The sequence below is a fragment of the Stomoxys calcitrans genome, chromosome 3 (genome assembly GCF_963082655.1).
Source record: "Stomoxys calcitrans chromosome 3, idStoCalc2.1, whole genome shotgun sequence".
Classification (NCBI taxonomy): Eukaryota; Metazoa; Arthropoda; class Insecta; order Diptera; family Muscidae; genus Stomoxys; species Stomoxys calcitrans.
The window spans coordinates 152,945,445-152,967,684 of NC_081554.1; positions in this window are offsets into that span (position 1 = coordinate 152,945,445).

Genomic DNA, 22,240 nt, shown 5'->3' on the forward strand with positions numbered 1-22,240 from the left:
ATGAATTGTATGAATTGTTATTAGTATTTGGTCAAAATAGAAACAAATTTCGTTATAACTGCTATGGGACGTAACGTGTGCAATTTTCAGCGGATTTTGATGAAAGTTGGTTTACATACATACCCGAGGTGGTGGGTATCCAAAGTTTGGCCCGGCCGTCTTTTTACTTGTTATAGCTGAATCCGGGCTATGATGTTCTCCCTAGAATTCGAACCCAGGCATTCAGCCTTATAGGTGCACATGTTAACATCATAACAAAATGATGTGGCTTGATTTTGGCTTGAAGTGGTTTACCGCTTTGCTGACGCTGTCTTAGCCATTGTGTCTTACACTACAATTCACTCTCTGATCGCAAAACATGCTGACAGACTGAGAGCTGCAAGTAACAACTTTTGCAAAAGCTGTGAGAGCGTCGAGGAAGATGAGACTATAGAACATCTGCAGTGTGTGTGTTTTCCGCACTGGCAGTCAGGTTCTCATTTCTTTGACAGCTTTGTTGGAGATATTACCCGCACTTTAATTATAAGAATTTTATATTCTTGTTGTGCGGTTGTAAATAAATAAATTATAAATTGTCTAATTTAGAGGATGTGTACATTTGGAAAAAAATTCCCATGAATAATGCCCGCAAAAATTTGTAACAGAAAACGCTCTGAGTGTACTCTGTAATTTTGTTTTGAAAATTAATGTTTAAGCCCCAAAAAATCTCACAAATTTTGATTATTTGGCAAACCATCAATATTATGGTTCAGGATTGGCTATTCTCGTAGTAGGATTTAAGGCTTAAAAAAACATTGATGAATATAAATTGTTTTTGAATTAGGCCATGGATTAAGGATTTGTGGGTAAACTGGCTCATGCGCGTACTTGTGTAGATGTTTTGGATTTGTTTGCAACATCTTTGAGATTAGAGGTTGATGGTTGTGGTGGTGAAACATGTGTTTAACCTCCCATAAATCACTACACTTTATATTGTCGAGTACTTAAACGTATTTGTACCTTTTTTCTTGATTTTTTTTTTGCAACAACTTTTCATTTTCCATTCGCTGGTTGAGTACAAAATTTCGGGGAGTCCCTAGACAGCTATTTGCTGTTTTTTTTTTTTTTTTTTTTTTTTTTTTTGTTAGCCATTATACTACAATTGTCGTATTTTTTGCGGGACAAATAAAGTTTAAGCGTAAATTGTTGCGGCCAGGGCGGAGAAAGTTTAGATGACAACAGTTATGGCAATGGAACATTAGATAGATGGATTTATGTACATGAGTATCCCACATATGGCAAGGGATGAATGAATGCATACTAAATTTATGGAAGAATGGATGGATATATGGAGTTGCCTGAATATACATACATTTTGTCATTGGCCTTTAGTGTATTTTGTCACGTTTAATGTGACTCGTTTGCCACAGACACTTGAATGACATGGAATGTATATTGGATCATAAATAGAAATTTATGTTGGGACAATTTTCTTCACTGTGGCTTAGAGCAGTGGGGTTTATCATTCAATAAAGAAGACGTAATATTACTTGATTGATTGATTCTGATACCTTTTCGTAAGAAAATTGTTTGTGGAGAACAATATATTCGGTAGGTTCCCTGGGAGAATAGTCGCAATAAGTTGGACATTGCTGAACTTTGTTGGAAAAATAATAAAAAAATCTTTGGTAAATATTTTAGGCAAGGAGAAAAACTATGTCCAAAAAAAGCAACGAATTACACGTTAACCTATGGATACCCGCCACCATGGACACATATATTATCCTATTTAATTATAACTTCACTCCCATATACATGTTTATATCCAAACATGGGCCGATTCGGATGATAATTCGTTTAGATGCTGAGAAACCTTTTAAAGTATATGTTTCAAATTTCACGGAATTGGTAATAAATACGCCTTTATATGTTTAAGACCCAAATTGGTAAATCGGCGTCTATGGCAGCTATATATGAATAAGGTCCGATGTGGACCATATTTGGTAATATAACTAACACACTGTTTCAAATTTCAGCGAAATCGGGTAATAAGTGCTTCTATTATGGGCTTAAGACATAAAATCGGCATATCGGTCTATATGACAGCTATATCTGAAAATTATCAGATCAATACCATATATGACATGAATATTAAAGTGTCCTACAGAATCCAATGTTCCAAGTTTCTGCAAAATCGCCATATCCAAATATAGACCAATCTGATGCATATACAACACGGATGTCGAAAAGCCTAACATAGGCCACTGTGCCAATTTTCGCGAAAATCGGATTATAAATATGCCTTTTATGGACCAAGACTTTAAATCGAGAGATCGGTATATATGACAGCTATATCCAAATCTGGACCGATCTAGGCCAAATTGAAGAAAGATGTCGAAGGGCCTAAGACAACTCGCTGTCCCAAATTTCCAGCAAAATCGGACAATAAATGCGACTTTTATGGGCCTAAGACCCTAAATCGGTGGATCGGTCTATATGGCAGCTATATCCAAATCTGGGCCGATCTGTGTCATATTGCAGAAGTGTGTCAAGGGGCTTAACTTAACTCACTGTCCCAAATTTCAGCGACATCGGATAATAAATGCGCCTTTTATGGGTCTAAAACCTTAAATCGAGAAATCGGTCTATTTGGCAGCTATATCCAAATCTGAACCGATCAGGGCCAAATTGAAAAAAGATGTCAAAATACCTAAGACAACTCACTGTCCAAAATTTCGGCGAAATCAGGCAATAAATGCGCCTTTATGGGCCCAAAAACCTTAAATAGAGAGATCGGTCTATATGGCAGCTATATTGAAATCTAAACCGATCTAGGCCAAATTGGAGAAGGATGTCGAGTGGCCGAATACAACTCACTGTCCCAAATTTCAGCAAAATCGGATCATAAATGTGGCTTTTATGGGCCTAAGACCCTAAATCGACGGATCGGTCTATATGACAGCTATATCTAAATCTGAACCGATTTGAGCCAAATTGAAGAAGAATATCGATTGGCCAAACACAACTCACTATCCGAAATTGCAGCAAAATCGGATAATAAATGTGGCTTTTATGGGCCTAAGACCCTAAATCGGCGTTTCGGTCTATATGGGGTTATATCAAGGTATAGTACGATTTACCCCATCTTCAAACCTAACCTGTTAATGGACAAAAAAAGGAATCTGTGCAAAGTTGCAGCTCAACATCTCTATTTTTAAAACCTGTTGCGTGATTTCAACAGACAGACGGACGGACATGTCTAGATCGGCATAAATTTTTACGCTGATCAAGAATATATAGACTTTATAGGGTCGGAAATGGATATTTCGATGTGTTGCAAACGGAATGATGAAATTAATATACCCATATCCATCGGTGATGGGTACAAAAACGACAGAACCGGTTTTCTCGAAATTTTCACAGGTTGTGTAGGTTGGTCTGAAAGGAAAGATAGGCTACATAATTTTTCGATATTGGAAGGGGTCCGCACCCTCCACCTTACCCCAAAAACAAGATTTCGATGTCTGACAAGGTCAAATATTCAGAAGTGATCTTCGATAAGAAATTGGAAGTGTCACATTCAGGAGCGTATCGAGAAGGCTCAAAGATGTTGTCCACTTTGTAGATGGGCCGTAGGCTCGAAATGGGTCCTGAATCCGAGGTTAGTCCACTAACTTTTTAGGAGCGTGATTAGACCAATACTTACTTACGCCTCAGTAGTTTGGTGGATTGCTATGGAGAAAAAATGCAACATAAGGACCATAAAACGGGTTCGCAGAACATGTTGTCTTGGCATAGGCGGAGCGAAGAGGACCACGCTAATTAGGGCACGGGAAACTATTCAAGATATCCGACCCATTGACATACATATTAAGTGTGAGGCACTGCGGCTATGAGACTTAAGGCAATGGGAGAATGGATTGAGGATGGGAACAGGTCATACCATCGTGGTTTAATCGAGGCGACGATAGGAAACCTGGAAGGAAGGGAAGAGGTTTCCGATCGGATACCTGAGACGACACTTGAGGTCAAGTGCGAGGCACTGCTGCCAGCGGCACAGTCTTGGATTAATGGAAACCTAATATTGCCATCTAGAAGATCATGTAATACGAATGGGTCAAAGCTAGAGGACAGAGTGGGCCTTGGTGTCTACATTGAGAACACAGGGACACATATCTGTTTTCGACTGCCTGACCATTAAACAGTCCTGCAGGCGGAGATCCGGGCAATCACGGAATGCGTGAGGTGGTGTGGTGCTAACGAGAGGACGTCGAGTGTGAACATGTTTACGGACACCACAATGGCCAAAGGGGCAATAACAAGCAGGACGTTAAGGTCACGAACGGTCTTGCAGTGTAAGAAGGAGATGAATGCCTTCTCTGAGGATAGTACAATCCGCATCGTTTGGGTGTCGGGACATAACGGTGTAAGGAGAATGAAAGGCAGACGATTTGGCAGTGAAGGCTGTCAATAACTTGGTTAACCCGAAGCCTTTCGGGTCGACGCAGTCCGAGCTAAGGGCGTGGGCGACGAATGCGCTTCTAACACTGTGGAACAGCGAAACAGTCAATAGGACGGTGAAAATCCTATGGGGTAATCCGGATCGTGAGAGGACGAGGCTATTACTGAAAGTATTGTAGTAAGAAGGAGGTCAGTATAGCTTTTGGTATCATAACGGTACATATGGGACAACGGGTCATTTATGCAAAATCGGTGCGGCAAGTGATAGCATGTGTAGGGCATGTGGGGAAGATGATAGGACGTTGGAGCATTTCCTTTGTCATTGCCCGGCTTTCGCGGCTAAAAGACACCGGTACTTAGGTGGGGACACAATACCAAACATGAACCAACTTAGGGGAGTGGTAAGGAAAATAATTAAGGATTTTGTAAGTAGTACGGAATTGCTAACTTAAAATTTTCTTTTTATACCCACTACCATAGGATGGAGTATACTAGTCTAGTCATTCAGTTTGTAACATCTCGATATATTAGTCTAAGATCCTTTAAAGTATATATATATTCTTCATCGATAGATATATCCGTCCGCCTGTTTGTCTGTCAAAATCACAATCGCGGTCGTTGTGGATTGCATATGGGCCATATCGTTTCAGATTTTGATATATCTCCCATATAAACCGATCTCCTGATTTACTTCTTGAGCCTCTGGAAGTAGCAATTTTTCTCCGATTTGGCTGAAATTTTGCACGTAATTTTCTTCCAACTACGATGCTAAGTACGATCTCAATCGGTCTATAACCGGATATAGCTCCCATAAAAACCTATCTTCGTATTTGACTTCTTGAGCCCCTACAAGCCTCAATTTTTGTCCGATTTGGCTGAAATTTTGCATAATGGTTTCGTTATGATTTTCAACAACTGTGCTAATTGCGGCTCAAATTGGTCTATAACCTGATATAGCTCTCATTTAAACCGATCTCCCGATTTGACTTCTTGAGCCCTTACACGCAGCAATTTTCATCCGATTTAAAAAATAAAACAAGTAAAAGCGTGCTAAGTTCGGCCGGGCCGAATCTTATATACCCTCCACCATGGATCGCATTTGTCGAGTTCTTTTCCCGGCATCTCTTCTTAGGCAAAAAATGATATAAGAAAAGATTTTCTCTGCTATTAGAGCGATATCAAGATATGATCCGGTTCAGACCACAATTAAATTATATGTTGGAGACCTGTGTAAAATGTCAGCCAATTCGAATAAGATTTGCGCCCTTTGGGGGCTCAAGAAGTAAAATAGAGAGATCGATTTATATGGGAGCTGTATCGGCCTATAGACCGATTCAGACCATATTAAACACGTATGTTAATGGTCATGAGAGAATCCGTCGTACAAAATTTCAGGCAAATCGGATAATAATTGCGACCTCTAGAGGCTCAAGAAGTCAAGATCCCAGATCGGTTTATATGGCAGCTATATCAGGTTATAAACCGACTTGTACTTTATTTGACATAATTGTTGAAAGTAACAATAAAAAACGTCTTGCGAAATTTCAGCCAAATCGGATAGAAATTGCGCCCTCCAGAAGCTCAAGAAGTCAAGACCCAAGATTGGTTTATATGGCAGCTATATCAGCTTATGAACCGATTTGAACCATACTTGGCACAGTTGTTGGGTATAATAACAAAACACGTCGTGCCAAATTTCATTCCAATCGGATAAGAATTGCGCACTCTAGAGGCTTAAGAAGTCAAGACCCAAGATCGGTTTATATGGCAGCTATATCAAAACATGAACCGATATGGCCCATTTACAATACCAACCGACCTACACTAATAAGAAGTATTTGTGCAAAATTTCAAGCGGCTAGCTTTACTCCTTCGGAAGTTAGCGAGCTTTCGACAGACGGACGGACAGACAGACGGACGGACATGGCTAGATCGACATAAAATTTCACGACTATCAAGAATATAAATACTTTATGGGGTCTCAGACGAATATTTCGAGTAGTTACAATCAGAATGACGAAATTAGTATACCCCCCATCTTATGGTGGAGGGTATCAAAATAAAATTTTGCTCGTGGTGTTCTGTTATGACTTCCAACAACTGTGCCAAGTACGGTCCAAATCGGTTTATTACCTGATATAGCTCCCATATAAACCGATATCCCGATTCTATTTCCTGAGCCCTCACAAACCTCACTTTTTGTCAGATTTAAATGCAATTGAGCATGTAGTGTTTTGTTATGACATCCAACAATTCTGCCTAGTATGGTTCAAATTGATCTATAACTTGATATAGCTCTCATATAAACCGATCTCCCAATTTGACTTCTTAAGTATTTACAAGCCGCAATTTTTGTCCGATTTGGCTGAAACTTTGCGTGCGGTGTTCTGTTATGCCTTTCAACAACTGTGCCGAATAGGGTCCAAATCAGTCTATCATCTCGATCATCTTTGTTCGGTTCCTAGAAGCATTAATTTTAGCTGGTTGACAGAAGTTTGGTATGTAGTGGGTTCCCAAGTTTCGGCCCTTCAGAACTTAGCACGCTTTTACTTGTTGCCTCTCTACTGTATTAAACTCGTCTTCTTACGATCCGGATCTGCAGCGTTCCATACATATTTCATGCACTTGTTCTAAGCAAAATCAAATAAATTCTTTGCCACCAACAGCTGTCCTTGTCCATCCTTGATAGCGATCTATTGACTATATTACTTTAAATCCTTTGTGTTCTTTAAAAAACCGTATATGGTTTTTAACGTCATTCTCCAACAAACCACCAAAAAAATTTAATTGCAAACAGCATGTCCATTGTCAACAAAGTAGACACAACACAACAAAACGACTACAACAGTAGCATTAAATGACATGCACTCTGACCACAGGCTACACAAAACGAAAGTAGGTATTTGGGCTACCTAAACACTTGAAACACACCTTATCATGGTTAAGATGAACTTTTTTCGTACACTCGTTTACCAGCAGCCGGAAAGAGAACAGAGTTCATTTGTGGGTTCGTGTTCTTGGCACAAAAATTTGCCACAAATGCTAACCAAGTATGGTATTGTGGCTGTTGCAGACAGCATAACTAATGGACAATGTAGCCAATTCAAGGATGAATAAAGAAAGGGAATTAGAAACAAGTAAAAGTAAGCTAAGTTCAGCCGGACCGAACATTGGAAGCCCACCACCATGGAATGTACTAAAAATTGAAACAAACGAACTTAGTTGAAGGTCACATGTATACTGTACTGTAGAATAGTCGGTAGACCAATTCGGACAGTACCGGGCACACTTGTTAAATCATAAAAGAACACTAGGTGCAAAATTTTACCGAAATCGATTAAAAATTGCTGCTTTCAGGGGCTCCAGATCTCTAATCGGGAGATCGGTTTATGTGGGAGCTAATCAGTTTATATACCTATCCGGGTCGTACTTGCAAAGTTTTAGCCAGATGGGATAGAATTGCCATTTCTAGACACTCAAGATCTCAAACCGAGAGATCGGTTTATGTGGGAGTTATAACCAAATCTGGCCCTTATGCAATGCCCAACGACCTTCATCGAAAAGAAGTATCTGTGCAAAATTTCAGACTAACGGACGGACTTAGAAAGTCATGAAGATCAAGAAAATATGTATTTAATGGGGTCGCAGATCAATATTTGAGGTATCACAAACAGAGTGACTTGATTAGTTCTTGAATTAAGTTCATGAACGAAGAAAAACGGATCATATTTGGATATAACTCCCATATACACCGATGTTCTGATTTAGGTTCTTGAGTCCATAAAAGACGCATTTGTTACCCAATTTCGTTGAAATTTGAAACAGTGAGTGACAATGGAGGCCACCGTAGCGCAGAGGTTAGCATGTCCACCTATAGTCCTGAACGCCTGAGTTCGAATACTGACGAGACCATCAGAAAAAATTTTTCAGCGTTGGTTTTCCCCTCCTAATGCTGGCACCATTTGTGAGGTACTTCTCGCCAAAGAGGTGTCGCACTGCGGCACGCCGTTCGGACTCGGTTATAAAAAGGAGGCCTCTTATCATTAAACTTAAACTTGAATCGGACTGCACTCATTAATATGTGAGAAGTTTGCCCCTGTTCCTCAGTGGAATGCTTAAGGGCAAAATGTGCAAATGCACATTTTTAACGCGAATGCTCTGAAATTTGGGCAGGTGAGTTGGATAAGAGCATTCGTTATCCGAATTGAGTATGGCCCACATCAGAACAAATTTGCATAAAGCTGCCATATAGACCGTAGTAGAAAGGACGTAAGACTTATAAAGGGTGATTTTTTTAAGAGCTATAGGAAAGTTAAAAAAATACATAAAATTCAGAAAAATCCATGAAATCTTTATTTGAATTGATAGTACTGAAGATGTTTGAGATTACTTTATGCAAATGTTGACCGTGACTGCGACTCAAATGGTCCATCGGCTTAGTCCAATTTTGGCATACTCTTTCTAACACTTCGGCCGGTATCTCACGAATATATGCTTCAATGTTGTCTTCCAATTCATCAATTGAAGCGGGCTTGAATGTATAGACATGAGCTCTAACATAGCCCCACAAAAAAGAGTCTAAAGGCGTCAAATTGCACGATCTAGGCGGCCAATGACTGGTCCCTAATGTGAAATAAAAAGTTCATCGAAATAAATCCATTGTTACGCGTGCTGTGTGGAATGTGGCACCGTCTTGTTGAAACCACATGTCATGCAAGTCAAGCTGTTACATTTTGGGCAAAAAAGTTGGATATCATCTCACGATAGCGCTCACCATTCACAGTAACTTTACGATTCTCATCATCTTTGAAGAAGTACGGTCCAATGATTCCAGCAGCCTATAAACCGCACCAAACTGTGACATAGCTTGCCATGCCGGGCTTGGGTATAAACACTATCGTTGATCCTTTTAGGCATTCGGATTATGCACAAGTCTTAGGCACTCTGTGAATGTAGCGACTAAATGGGCGCCAGGTAGTCTGTCTTCGTATAAAGAAACTCCGGGAATCTTATCTCATTCTTCTTCTTATTATTTGTTTGTTTGTTTGTCTAATCCGTATAGCCTCAAAAACAGCTGAACCGATTTTCATGAAATTTTCACTGATAGTGCATAACGATCCCATGGTGAAAATAGGGTATTACGTTTTTTGATATCTGAAGGAGGGTCGGGCACATCCCCTTACCCCAATTTTCAGAAACGCCAGAACTCGGAGATGGTTGGTGTGATTTAAGCGAAATTTGGTATGCTTTCTTATGCAAATGCAAATTTTGCCCATGAACATTCCGCTAAGGAACAAGGGCAAACTTCTCACATATTAATGAGTGCAGTCTGATTCAAGTTTAAGCTTAATGATATGGGGCCTCTCTTTTATAGCCGAGTCTGAACGGCGTGTCACAGTGCGACACCTCTTTGGAGAATTTTTTTTCTGATGGTCTTGCCAGGAGAGAGAGTAATCGAAAAACAGAAATTTGGTACCCAAATTTTAGGTAGGATACCTCGGAGGCCGCCCCACTCCCAAAACCTATAAAAAAAAATATATACAATATATAGGCCAATCACGACAATATGGGACTCAAATGAAAGGTATTTAAGATTAGAAAACGTTTCAGATATCCAATTTCGGACCAAGTGTTTGGGGGACCACTACGACTCCATATTTACAGACCATGGTAATATGGGACTCAAATTCAAGGTATTGGTAGTAGAATGCTAATCTGATATCCAAATGTGGGATCAAGTTTCTGGGGGTCCACCCAATCCCCAAAACTCCCCAACAAAACAGGATTTAATTACCGATCATGGCAATTTGGGCCTCAAATTAAAGGCATTTGAGTGTAAAATACGAATTTGTAATACAAATATGGGACCAAGTGTTTGGAGGGCCGTCCCCCCCAAAGAGGACATATATACGACCATTGCAATATGAGGCTCAAATGAAAGGTTTTTGGGAGTAAAGCACGAATCTGATATTAATATTCCTGAAAAAGTGTCTATCGGGTCACTCCACCCCCAAAACACCACCCAAATAAGACGCATTTGCTGACCATTGCAATATGGGGCTCAAATAAAAGGTATTTTAGAGTAGAAAACGAATCTGATATATTGGGTTGCCCAAAAAGTAATTGCGGATTTTTTAAAAGAAAGTAAATGCATTTTTAATAAAACTAAGAATGAACTTTAATCAAATATCCTTTTTTTTACCCTTTTTTTTCCAAAGCAAGCTAAAAGTAACAGCTGATAACTGACAGAAGAAAGAATGCAATTACAGAGTCACAAGCTGTGAAAAAATTTGTCAACGCCGACTATATGAAAAATCCGCAATTACTTTTTGGGCAACCCAATATATTTTCAGGGTCAAATAACTGAGTGGCCGGCCCAATCCACCCAAACCGGTAATGTTTGCCGACTATGGAAATATGGGGCTCAAATAAAAGGTTTTGCAAACGGGTCATATTTGCTGACTTATGACTGAAATGTATTTGAGATAAGAAAACGAATTTAATATCCAATTTTGAGCCCAATGTCAATATGGGGTTCAAATAAATGATATTTGAGATTAGAGCACGATGCTGCTATATTTTCCGGGCAAAGTGTTTCGGGAACCCCACCCACTCCCCAAAACACCCCTAAATCGGACATATTTACCGACCATGTCAATAAAGGGCTCAAATGAAAGGTAATGTGGAGTAGAGCACGAAATTGATACCTTCGTTCGGAACCAATTTTCTGGGGGTCTATCCTTTCCCCACAACACCCCACAAACAGCAATTATTTACTGACAATCGCAGTATGGAGCTAAAATAAAGGTATGTGGGAACATGCTTTTGGGGCACTGCTCCTTCCCCAAAACAGCCCCAAAACAGCCTCGATCAGGTCAATATGTGGCTCAGATAAAAGTTATTTGAGATTTGAAAATGAATTTGATAACCAATTACGGGCACAAGTATTTGGGGGACACCTCAACCCATAAGCTTCTCTTAAACCAATGGCAATGTGGGGTATAAATAAAAGGTATTTGAGACAAGAGCACGATGCTGATATTTTTTCAAGGCCAAGTGTCTGGGGGACCACCTCACCCCCGAAAACACTCCCAAATCGGACATCATGAGAATATCGGGCCCAAATAATGTATATTAAAAGAGGAGTATATCTAACATCCAAATTTAAATGACCCTAAACCCTTCGAGTGAATTCAAAGGTCAATAAAGTTCATATGGGATTCAGATACAGGCATTTATATTGTTGTATTGTTAGTCATGCGATATACATTTACTTTTTTCGTAGAATGGCATTTCACTAAAGGCTCTTTAATTGTCGAAAATAAATATTCAAAGAATAATTATGTTCCATATAAAGTAAAAGAAGGGGCACCGGAGGGGCACGGTTTAGCTAGAATTACATAAGGTTTGTATGACTTAAATGGTGATAAGCTCCTCAAGCTTTCTTTGGCATAAAGTCTGTAATGGTAAGCATTCGATCAGCTTTATTGTTCCAAGATTTGGTGTGTCCCGTCGTACACTGTGGAATATGCGTTTCACAAAAGCTTCAATATAACCTTCTTAGTCTCCGCTCTTGCTGTTCATGAACAAAATTTGCATTATTGTCGCCGCTCTTATTCCGATGTCGTCCACCAACATCATAAATTAGCTCCCAGCCTATATCTGGTCTTAATGATAGCTACCCCAGGTAATATTATGGGAAAGTCAGTGTGCACGGTTGAGATAAAGGAATGACTAAGAGTGACCTGAACTTTGCTGAAGTTAAGGAAACCCTGAATTTTCACTTGGTATTCAACATCACTTGTGTCAACCAAAAAATTAATGAAATGGAAAGAAATTTTCGATTGAATTTTTTTCCTAAGGAAAGAATTCCAATAATTTCCCTTCGATTATTTTTTTTAATTTTACTTTGAATGTCTTATATTTAAAGATGTTCATACAATAATCTATTTTATAAATTTCTTGTTAGTTTCATTCATTTTGACGATACGTACCTGTCTTCGATAAATTGCTTCCATTTTCAAGGTTTTAATTATTTATTTTATTTTATTTATTTATTGGGTGTTTTATAGCCAAAGCAATGATTCCATTGCCTTCTCTGACCTTTATTATACGCTTCTGTTTATTTTGTTTCCTGTCATTCCTTTACGTTCTCTTACGCTCTTTACGAAAATTGCCGGTAATTATTTTTATAAAAAAAAAGTCGAAAGAACAACAAACATAAAAATCCGACGAAATGAAACGAAATTGAAATTCTTTGGAAATGTTTGTGTGCTGGGTTTTTCTATTTGATGTGCTCTGTGGGTTTCTTTCGATGTCAAGGCATCTGTACAAATAGAAAAGAAAACAAAACTCAACGAAGAAGGACTTTCACTGGAAATTGAATGTCCTTTTTATCTTTATTTTTTATATTGTTGTTGTCCTTTGTCCTTATCACACAAAATGAGGTATCCTAAAACCGAATGTGGGTTATTTACTTAGCTTTGCTGCTATGTTTTCTTAATAAGACAAATTCCATGAAATTATCCATTATGCACTCGACCATAATTGGTTAAAGCCATTTTTCGTTGTATAAGCTTCAAAGGTATTTTTATACCCTCCACCATAAGATGGGGGGTATACTAATTTCGTCATTCTGTTTGTAACTACTCGAAATATTCGTCTAAGACCCCATAAAGTATATATATTCTTGATCGTCGTGAAATTTTATGTCGATCTAGCCATGTCCGTCCGTCTGTCCGTCCGTCCGTCCGTCCGTCCGTCCGTCCGTCCGTCTGTCTGTCGAAAGCACGCTAACTTCCGAAGGAGTAAAGCTAGCCGCTTGAAATTTTGCAAAAATACTTTTTATTAGTGTAGGTCGGTTGGTATTGTAAATGGGCCATATCGGTCCATGTTTTGATATAGCTGCCATATAAACCGATCTTGGGTCTTGACTTCTTGAGCCTCTAGCGTGCGCAATTCTTTCCCGATCAGAATGAAATTTTGCACGTCGTGTTTTGTTACGATATCCAACAACTGTGCCAAGTATGGTTCAAATCGGTCCATAACCTGATATAGCTGCCATATAAACCGATCTTGGGTCTTGACTTCTTGAGCCCCTAGAGTGCGCAATCCTTATCCGATAGGAAAGAAATTTTGCACGACGTGTTTTGTTATGATATCCAACAACAGTGCCAAGTATGGTTCAAATCGGTTCATAACCTGATATAGCTGCCATATAAAAAGATCTTGGGTCTTGACTTCTTGAGCCTCTAGCGTGCACAATTCTTATCCGATCAGAATGAATTTTTGCACGACGTGTTTTGTTATGATATCCAACAACTGTGCCAAGTATGGTTCAAATCGGCCCATAACCTGATATAGCTGCCATATAAACCGATCTTGGGTCTTGACTTCTTGAGCCTCTAGAGTGCGCAATTCTTATCCGATTGAAATGAATTTTTGCACGACGTGTTTTGTTATGATATCCAACAACTGTGCCAAGTATAGTTCAAATCGATCCATAACCTGATATAGCTGCCATATAAACCGATCTTGGGTCTTGACTTCTTGAGCCTCTAGAGGGCGCAATTCTTATCCGAATGGAATGGAATTTCGCACGACGTGTTTTGTTATGATACCCAACAACTGTGCTAAATATGGTTTAAATCGGTTCATAACCTGATATAGCTGCCATATAAACCGATCTTGGGTCTTGACTTCGTGATCCTCTAGAGGGCACAATTCTTATCCGATTTGAATGAATTTTTGCACGAAGTATTTCGTTATGATATCCAACAACTGTGCCAAGTATGGTTGAAATCGGTCGATAAACAGATCTGGGGATTTGACTTCTTGAGCTCTTAGAGGGCGCAATTCCTATCCGATTTGGCTGAAATTTTGCATGACGTATTTTATTTTTACTTTCAACAACTGTGTCAAATAAGGTTCAAATCGGTTCATAACCTGATATAGCTGCCATATAAACCGATCTGGGATCTTGACTTCTTGACCCCTAGAGGTCGCAATTATTATCCGATATGCCTGAAATTTTGTACGACGGATCCTCTCATGACCATCAACAAAAGTGTTTATAATGGTCTGAATCGTTCTATAGCCCGATACAGATCCCATATAAATCGTTCTCTCTATTTTACTTCGTGAGCCCCAATGGACGCAATTCTTATACGAATTGGCTGAAATTTTACACAGGTCTCCAACATATAATTTAATTGTGGTCCGAACCGGACCATATCTTGATATCGTTTTAATAGCAGAGCAACTCTTTTCTTATATCCTTTTTTGCCTAAGAAGAGATGCCGGGAAAAGAACTCGACAAATGCGATCCATGGTGGAGGGTATATAAGATTCGGCCCGGCCGAACTTAGCACGCTTTTACTTGTTATCTCTATTACATTCTTGAGAGCTGGAATGGGTGTTTTTTGCGGTACAGTAAGCTCTATGTCTTAGATCTTATACCCAAACAGTGTGTTTTGGAACGAAAGAACGAAAAGAAAAATTTTCTTTCCTATTGGTATTCGATTGATACGGCGACAAAGAAACCATAAACTGATACCTGCTGACGGTATAGGATTTATACCGCCTAGTCAGAGATCAGCAGCAACCCGACTTAAAAAACAAGGCAGCAGGAGCCGATGTGTTACTATCAGAATAATCTAAGGCCTCAGCCGAAACACTGATCGTCTGGGAGATCTGGCTAGAAAAATGCGGATTAAAAACTTACATACTCTGTCCGGTACCCTAGACAAAAGACACCATAGTATTTGAAAACTACAGGATAGCTGACTTTTTAGAGACATAATATGTTAGAGGTGGTAGACATAATTTTGACAAATCTCCCTGATACTATTTTAAGGTATTGGAGAGTGCCTAGGAATGGCTCCTTTTCGAACCGTAGATATATATTCTCTGATCTGATGTTGTCTACGGGCAACGAACCACCATACAAGAACCCCAGAAGGGTCAACTGGAACCGCTAGGCAAAGAGCGTTGAAGCGAAGCTTCTGTTCATAAGCACCTCTTTTACTGATAAACCTTGAATTGTCAGCAAATCCACTGACAGCAGCAATGTTGGGCAGTTATGAGGGGAACTGCTTTCTGACATAGCCGGATTGCAACCTGTTTGGTGAAACGGGGACTTGAAGAGACTTAGACAGAATACGAGGAGGCACTATAATAGGGCGAATAAAACCAAGCTACGTGCGGACCTACACAGGGAGCACCTTAACAATAACAAGAGCGGGGCTTAATCGTCCAAGGTCACATGAGTCTGTTTTTGCGCGTCGATAGATAAAGAGCACCGCATGATGCTCTCTAGGGTCCCGGAAACCCTTTGGATCATTCTAAGAAATGACGAAACCTGCAAGTAATCTAGCTCTGAGTTGCTCGTGCTTTTGACTGCTTCGCACTTGGCTAGATTCTTGGACGTAACCGGTGGATCGATACATTCCGTTGGTATCTATGTCCCTCGCATACAACCCAATGTCGAGTCCCTGTCACTGGAAAATAGTCAGCTCGGTCAACTCGTTGGAAACCTACAAGTCAAAGAGACCGGATGGCGTACTGCCTGCTATGTTGTAAGGGGCAAAACCGCATGGCGTACTGTACGGATCGTTGAGATGCTCTTTAGAAGCTGTGTTTTGCTGGACTGCATACCGACTGGGTGGCAAGAGGTTAAGGTGGTTTTTATCCCGAAAGAAAGGAAACTGAGTCAATCTCTGTAAATGCAAATTTGTCCATAAACATTCCATTAAGGAACAAGGGAACTTCTCACATATCAATGAGTGCTGTCCGATTTAAGTTTAAACTCAATGATAAGGGGCCTACTTTTTATAGCCGAGTACGAACGGCGTGCCGCAGTGCGACACCTCTTTGTGGAGAAGTTTTTACATGGCTGCCATTCCAAATGGTACAGTACCTCACAAATGTCGCCAACATTAGGAGGGGATAACCACAACTCAAAATTTTTTCTGATGTTCTCGCCATGATTCGAACCCAGGCGTGCAGCGTCATATGCGGACATGTTAACCTCCGCGCACGGTGGCCTCCAAGAACTGCAGACTAAAAAGTCTCGCATGTGTAAGGTTGAAGACTCTTGACACTTGTATTAAGCACCGTCGCTACCCTTCACTGTTATGCGGATATTAGCATGCGTACATTGTCCTTCATGACATGGTTGGCAACATCGCAGGGAATTTGGATATGGACGGCCATATTGAAAATAGAAGTGGCTTTGAATTATGTTAAGTTGGTGTGCCTGATTGGTAAATTGGATTTATATGATCTTAGAAGGCTGGATTATCAACGCACCACTGGTAGAGGGCTCGATAAGAAGAATATGTCGCTCCGTATGGAGCGATTTTATATCCTCTATTGTAGCGTCTGGTTATCAAAGGGATTCTGAGATAGTTTCAATGGGAGGGGTGAAGGTCATCACCTATGCAGATGACGTCGTCCTCATTGTAGGTGGCCGTTTCCTTTCTACCAATACCTTGTTCAGGGGGAGTTGAGGAAGCTATCTAGATGGTCGAGGGCTAACCGACTTAAACCCTAGAAAGACTAAACTGATATATTGTATTTTACCAGGAAAACTAACGCTCTCATTGGGCACCAAGTACTTGGGTTTGATTCTTGACTAGACACTAAGTTGAAAAAGGAATGCTGAAGAAAGCGTCAATAGTGGACCAAAAACGCTCTACTTCTTCTGCAACTCTCTAGGAAAGAGCAGAGCAGAGTGAATGTCTGCTATGATATCAGGCTCTGGACAACGATGCCCTCCGCTGGATGATCGAGAAGATACTGAATACTGAGAGAATATCAGGAGGAGAAAGCTGGATGTTTTCATGGCACCTGTTCGGAATGGGGTGGAGCTGCCATCTCCTTTGAGGCCAAGTACTTAGGCGTGTTTCTCCGCTAGAAACTAAAAGGGCGTCCTCCGCATGATTATCGAAGAGATATGGGGTACCGTAGAGGTGCTGATCCCTGGAGCAAGGAATAGTGCCCCAGGATCGCTGAATGTCATTCTCGATCTTAGACCTTTGCACCTGTAAGTTCAATGAGTAGCAACGAAGATAACCCTAGGTCTTAGGGAGTTAGATACTTGACGTTCCTCATTCTGCTGCTGGGCATTTTTTTGTTCTGCTGGGGGCTTGAGATCCAGCTTGGAGGCATTCTACATGCGGCATGATATAAGTTGGATGTCGTTTTGCCGCCCATCCCTCACGGATTAGTATAAATTGTAGGGAGGCACAGGAGCAGGTGTCGTCATGGAATTCCTTGGAATTAGGAAATCATATAGGCTTCTGCACGGGCGCAGCGACTTTTAGGCGCAGGAGTTTACGGTTACGAAGGCACTAGAGATGCCGATGAGAAAGAGTAGGCCGGACTAGACTATCAAAATATCGGTGGAAAGGCGAAAGGTTTCAAGGCCATCAGGGGAATGAAGCAACCTACATTCTGTCCACGAATATATTGCTAATTGGTGCAGATCTTGCTAAGCAATCAGTCAGCCCTCCCCTGTCTAAAATAAGAAAATGAAGCAGAGGCTAATGCAGTGGTTTACATGGTGACAAATGCCCTGTGATCGAGTATTTGGTGGCACACAACGTCGCCTACCCGTGGGCTGTATAAGCGTGACTTCAGGGTGGTGATTGCCATTTCAACATCAGGCCATTGACGTAGCGCTGGACGTATGTAGAGTTTGACTTCTGCAGAGTATGCGAGGACGCGATATAGTTTTGCGTCACTGCTCCGCAATGGCGAGGAGAAGCACCGGATAATGGGTTAGATTGGATTGAAAAGAGGGTACGAATATAAATCCGCCCCATGCCACTATGGTCATGCACCTAAGTCGGTAATAGGCTTGTTGTGCGCTCTAAATACTAAAAAGTAACCTCGAAAAAGAAAATTTAAGTTAGGAATTCCGTGCTACATGATTTATGTCTGGTATTGTGTACGCACATAGGTAAGGTAAGGTAAGGTTGAAAAGACATAATACTAAAAACCTATGGACATAAATACTAAAAAACCTCGAATAAGAAAATCTAAGGAATTTCGTGCTACTTAAAAAATCCTTAATTGTTTTTCATACCACTCCTCTAAGTTGATTCATGTCTGGTATTTTGTCCCCACCTAAGTGCCTGTATTTGTTTGCTTCGTAAGCCGGACAATGACATAGGAAATGCTCTAACGTCTAACATTTTGCTTAAGTGAGATCGTAGTCCTATGCGTCCTGTTATGGTACCGAAAACTATACTGATCTCCTTCCCACTTCCTGTCAGTCAAAGCCTCCTATTCTCACGATCTGGATCTTCACCGTCTTATCGACCATTTCGCTGTTCCACTGGGTTAAATGCGGATTCGTAGCTCACGCCCTTAACTCCGACTGCGTCGACCCATAAAACTTCGAGTTAACCAAGTTTATTAATGGCAGTCTTCTGGCCTTCACTGCCAACTCGTCTGCTCTTTCATTCCCTCCTTATTCCCCTATGGCCCGCCAACCAAACAATGCGGATCGCGCCAACCTCAGAGAAGGCGTTAGTCTCCTTCTTACATAAAAATTCTAGGACGATTAAATGATGTTAGTATGTCTGTCCGTCTGTCTGACTGTTTGTCCATCTGTTGTAATCACTCTACAGCCTTAAAAAGCTGATATATTGAGCTGAAATTTGGCACTGTTCCGTATTTCGTTAATACGCAGGTTAACTGACCAAATCTAATCATATTTGGATTTCGCTGAAATTTTGAATAGCGACTTTTGTAAAAGCCTTCGATGTCCTAACCGAGTATTGTCCTTATCGTGCTATATTCACAAATAGCTGCATTATAGACTAGTCTGCCGATTTAGGGTCTTAAGCAAATAATCAGCGCATTTATTACCAGATTTGACTGTTATTCGGAATATTGAGTTGCAGTAGGACAACGATATTTGAATGGAGTACGGTTCTGATCGGACCCCATATACATATAGCTACCATATAGACTGATCTGTAGTTGTGGAATGAAATGAAATGAAACTCCTTATTTCTGTGCGATTTTTTTAGCATGGCCTCCACGGGAACGCTTGCACAAGTCCAGACGCTGAACCGAATTTTCGGCGGTTTTCAATCATAAATCAGTCGCTACTGATGCAATTTCGCGTTTGATATTCGAACGAAATTCATCAATCGTCGCTGGCTTGTTGGCATAGATCATAGACTTGATGTAGGAAACAGTAGCACGACCGAGGTGGCCAAGCGAACATTTCGCGAGATAAAACGTTCTCCACACTTGGTTTCCAATAAATTGATTGTGACATTCGCTGTGTGGCTTAGGGAGGCGTCCTGTTGGAACCACATATCCCCCAAGTCCATATCATCCAATTGGGTCAAAAATATGCTGTTATCATTGAATTCCCATTCACAGTAACGAGCCGGTCTTGATCGTCACTGAAGAAGTACGGCCCAATGACGCCGCCGACCCATAAACCGAACTAAACCGAGATTTTTTCGGGATGCAATGATGACTCTTGACCAATAGTAAACTGTTCATTGTAAAAACAAGTAAAAGCGTGCTAAGTTCGGCCGGGCCGAGTCTTATATACCCTCCACCATGGATCGCATTTGTCGTTTTCTTTTCCCGGCATCTCTTCTTAGGCAAAAAATGATATAAGTTAAAATTTGCTCTGCTATTAAAGCGATATCAAGATATGATACGGTTTGGACCACAATTAAATTATATGTTAGAGACCTGTGTAAAATGTCAGCCAATTCGAATAAGAATTGCGAACTTTGTGGGCTCAAGAAGTAAAATAGAGAGATCGATTTATATGGGAGCTGTATCGGGCTATAGACCGATTCAGACCATAGAAGCAGGTATGTTAATGGTCATGAGAGGATCCGTCGTACAAAATTTCAGGCAAATCGGATAATAATTGCGACCTCTAGAGGCTCAAGAAGTCAAGATCCCAGATCGGTTTATATGGCAGTTATATCAGGTTATGAACCGACTTGTACTTTATTTGACATTGTTGTTGAAAATAACAATAAACAAGTAAAAGCGTGCTAAGTTCGGCCGGGCCGAATCTTATATACCCTCCACCATGGATCGCATATGTCGAGTTCTTTTCCCGGCATCTCTTCTTAGGCAAAAAGAGGATATAAGAAAAGATTTGCTCTGCTATTAGAGCGATATCAAGATATGGTCCGGTTTGGACCACAATTAAATTATATGTTGGAGACCTGTGTAAAATGTCAGCCAATTCGAATAAGAATTGCGTCCTTTGTGGGCTCAAGAAGTTAAATAGAGAGATCGATTTATATGGGAGCTATATCAGGCTATAAACCGATTCAGACCATAATAAACACGTATGTTAATGGTCATGAGAGAATCCGTCGTACAAAATTTCAGGCAAATCGGATAATAATTGCGACCTCTAGAGGCTCAAGAAGTCAAGATCCCAGATCGGTTTATATGGCAGCTATATCAGGTTATGAACCGATTTGAACCATATTTGGCACAGTTGTTGGATGTCATAACAAAACACGTCGTGCAAAATTTCATTCCAATCGGATAAGAATTGCGCACTCTAGAGGCTCAAGAAGTCAAGACCCAAGATCGGTTTATATGGCAGCTATATCAGGTTATGGACCGATTTGAACCATACTTGGCACAGTTGTTGGATGTCATAACAAAACACGTCGTGCAAAATTTCATTCCAATTGGATAAGAATTGCGCACTCTAGAGGCTCAAGAAGTCAAGACACAAGATCGGTTTATATGGCAGCTGTATCAGGTTATGGACCGATTTGAACCATACTTGGCACAGTTCTTGGATGTCATAACAAAACACGTCGTGCAAAATTTCATTCCAATCGGATAAGAATTGCGCACTCTACAGGCTCAAGAAGTCAAGACCCAAGATCGGTTTATATGGCAGCTATATCAGGTTATGGACCGATTTGAACCATACTTATCACAGTTGTTGGATGTCATAACAAAACACGTCGTGCAAAATTTCATTCCAATCGGATAAGAATTGCGCACTCTAGAGGCTCAAGAAGTCAAGACCCAAGATCGGTTTATATGGCAGCTATATCAAAACATGGACCGAAATGGCCCATTTACAATACCAACCGACCTACACTAATAAGAAGTATTTGTGCAAAATTTCAAGCGGCTAGCTTTACTCCTTCGGAAGTTAGCGTGCATTCGACAGACAGACGGACGGACGGACGGACGGACGGACGGACGGACGGACGGACGGACAGACGGACGGACATGGCTAGATCGACATAAAATTTCACGACGATCAAGAATATATATACTTTATGGGGTCTCAGACGAATATTTCGAGTAGTTACAAACAGAATGACGAAATTAGTATACCCCCCATCTTATGGTGGAGGGTATAAAAACGTCTTGCGAAATTTCAGCCAAATCGGATAGAAATTGCGCCCTCTAGAAGCTCAAGAAGTCAAATCCCCAGATCTGTTTATATGACAGCTATATCAGGTTATGAACCGATTTGAACCACATTTGGCAGAGTTGTTGGATATCATAACAAAATACTACGTGCCAAAATTCATTTAAATTGGATAAGAATTGCGCACTCTAGAGGCTCAAGAAGTCAAGACCCCAGATCGGTTTATATGGCAGCTTTATCAGGTTATGAACCGATTTGAACCATATTTGGCACAATTATTGGATATCATAACAAAATACTACGTGCCAAAATTCATTCAAATTGGATAAGAATTGCGCCCTCTAGAGGCTCAAGAAGTCAAGACCCAAGATCGGTTTATATGACAGCTATATAAGGTTT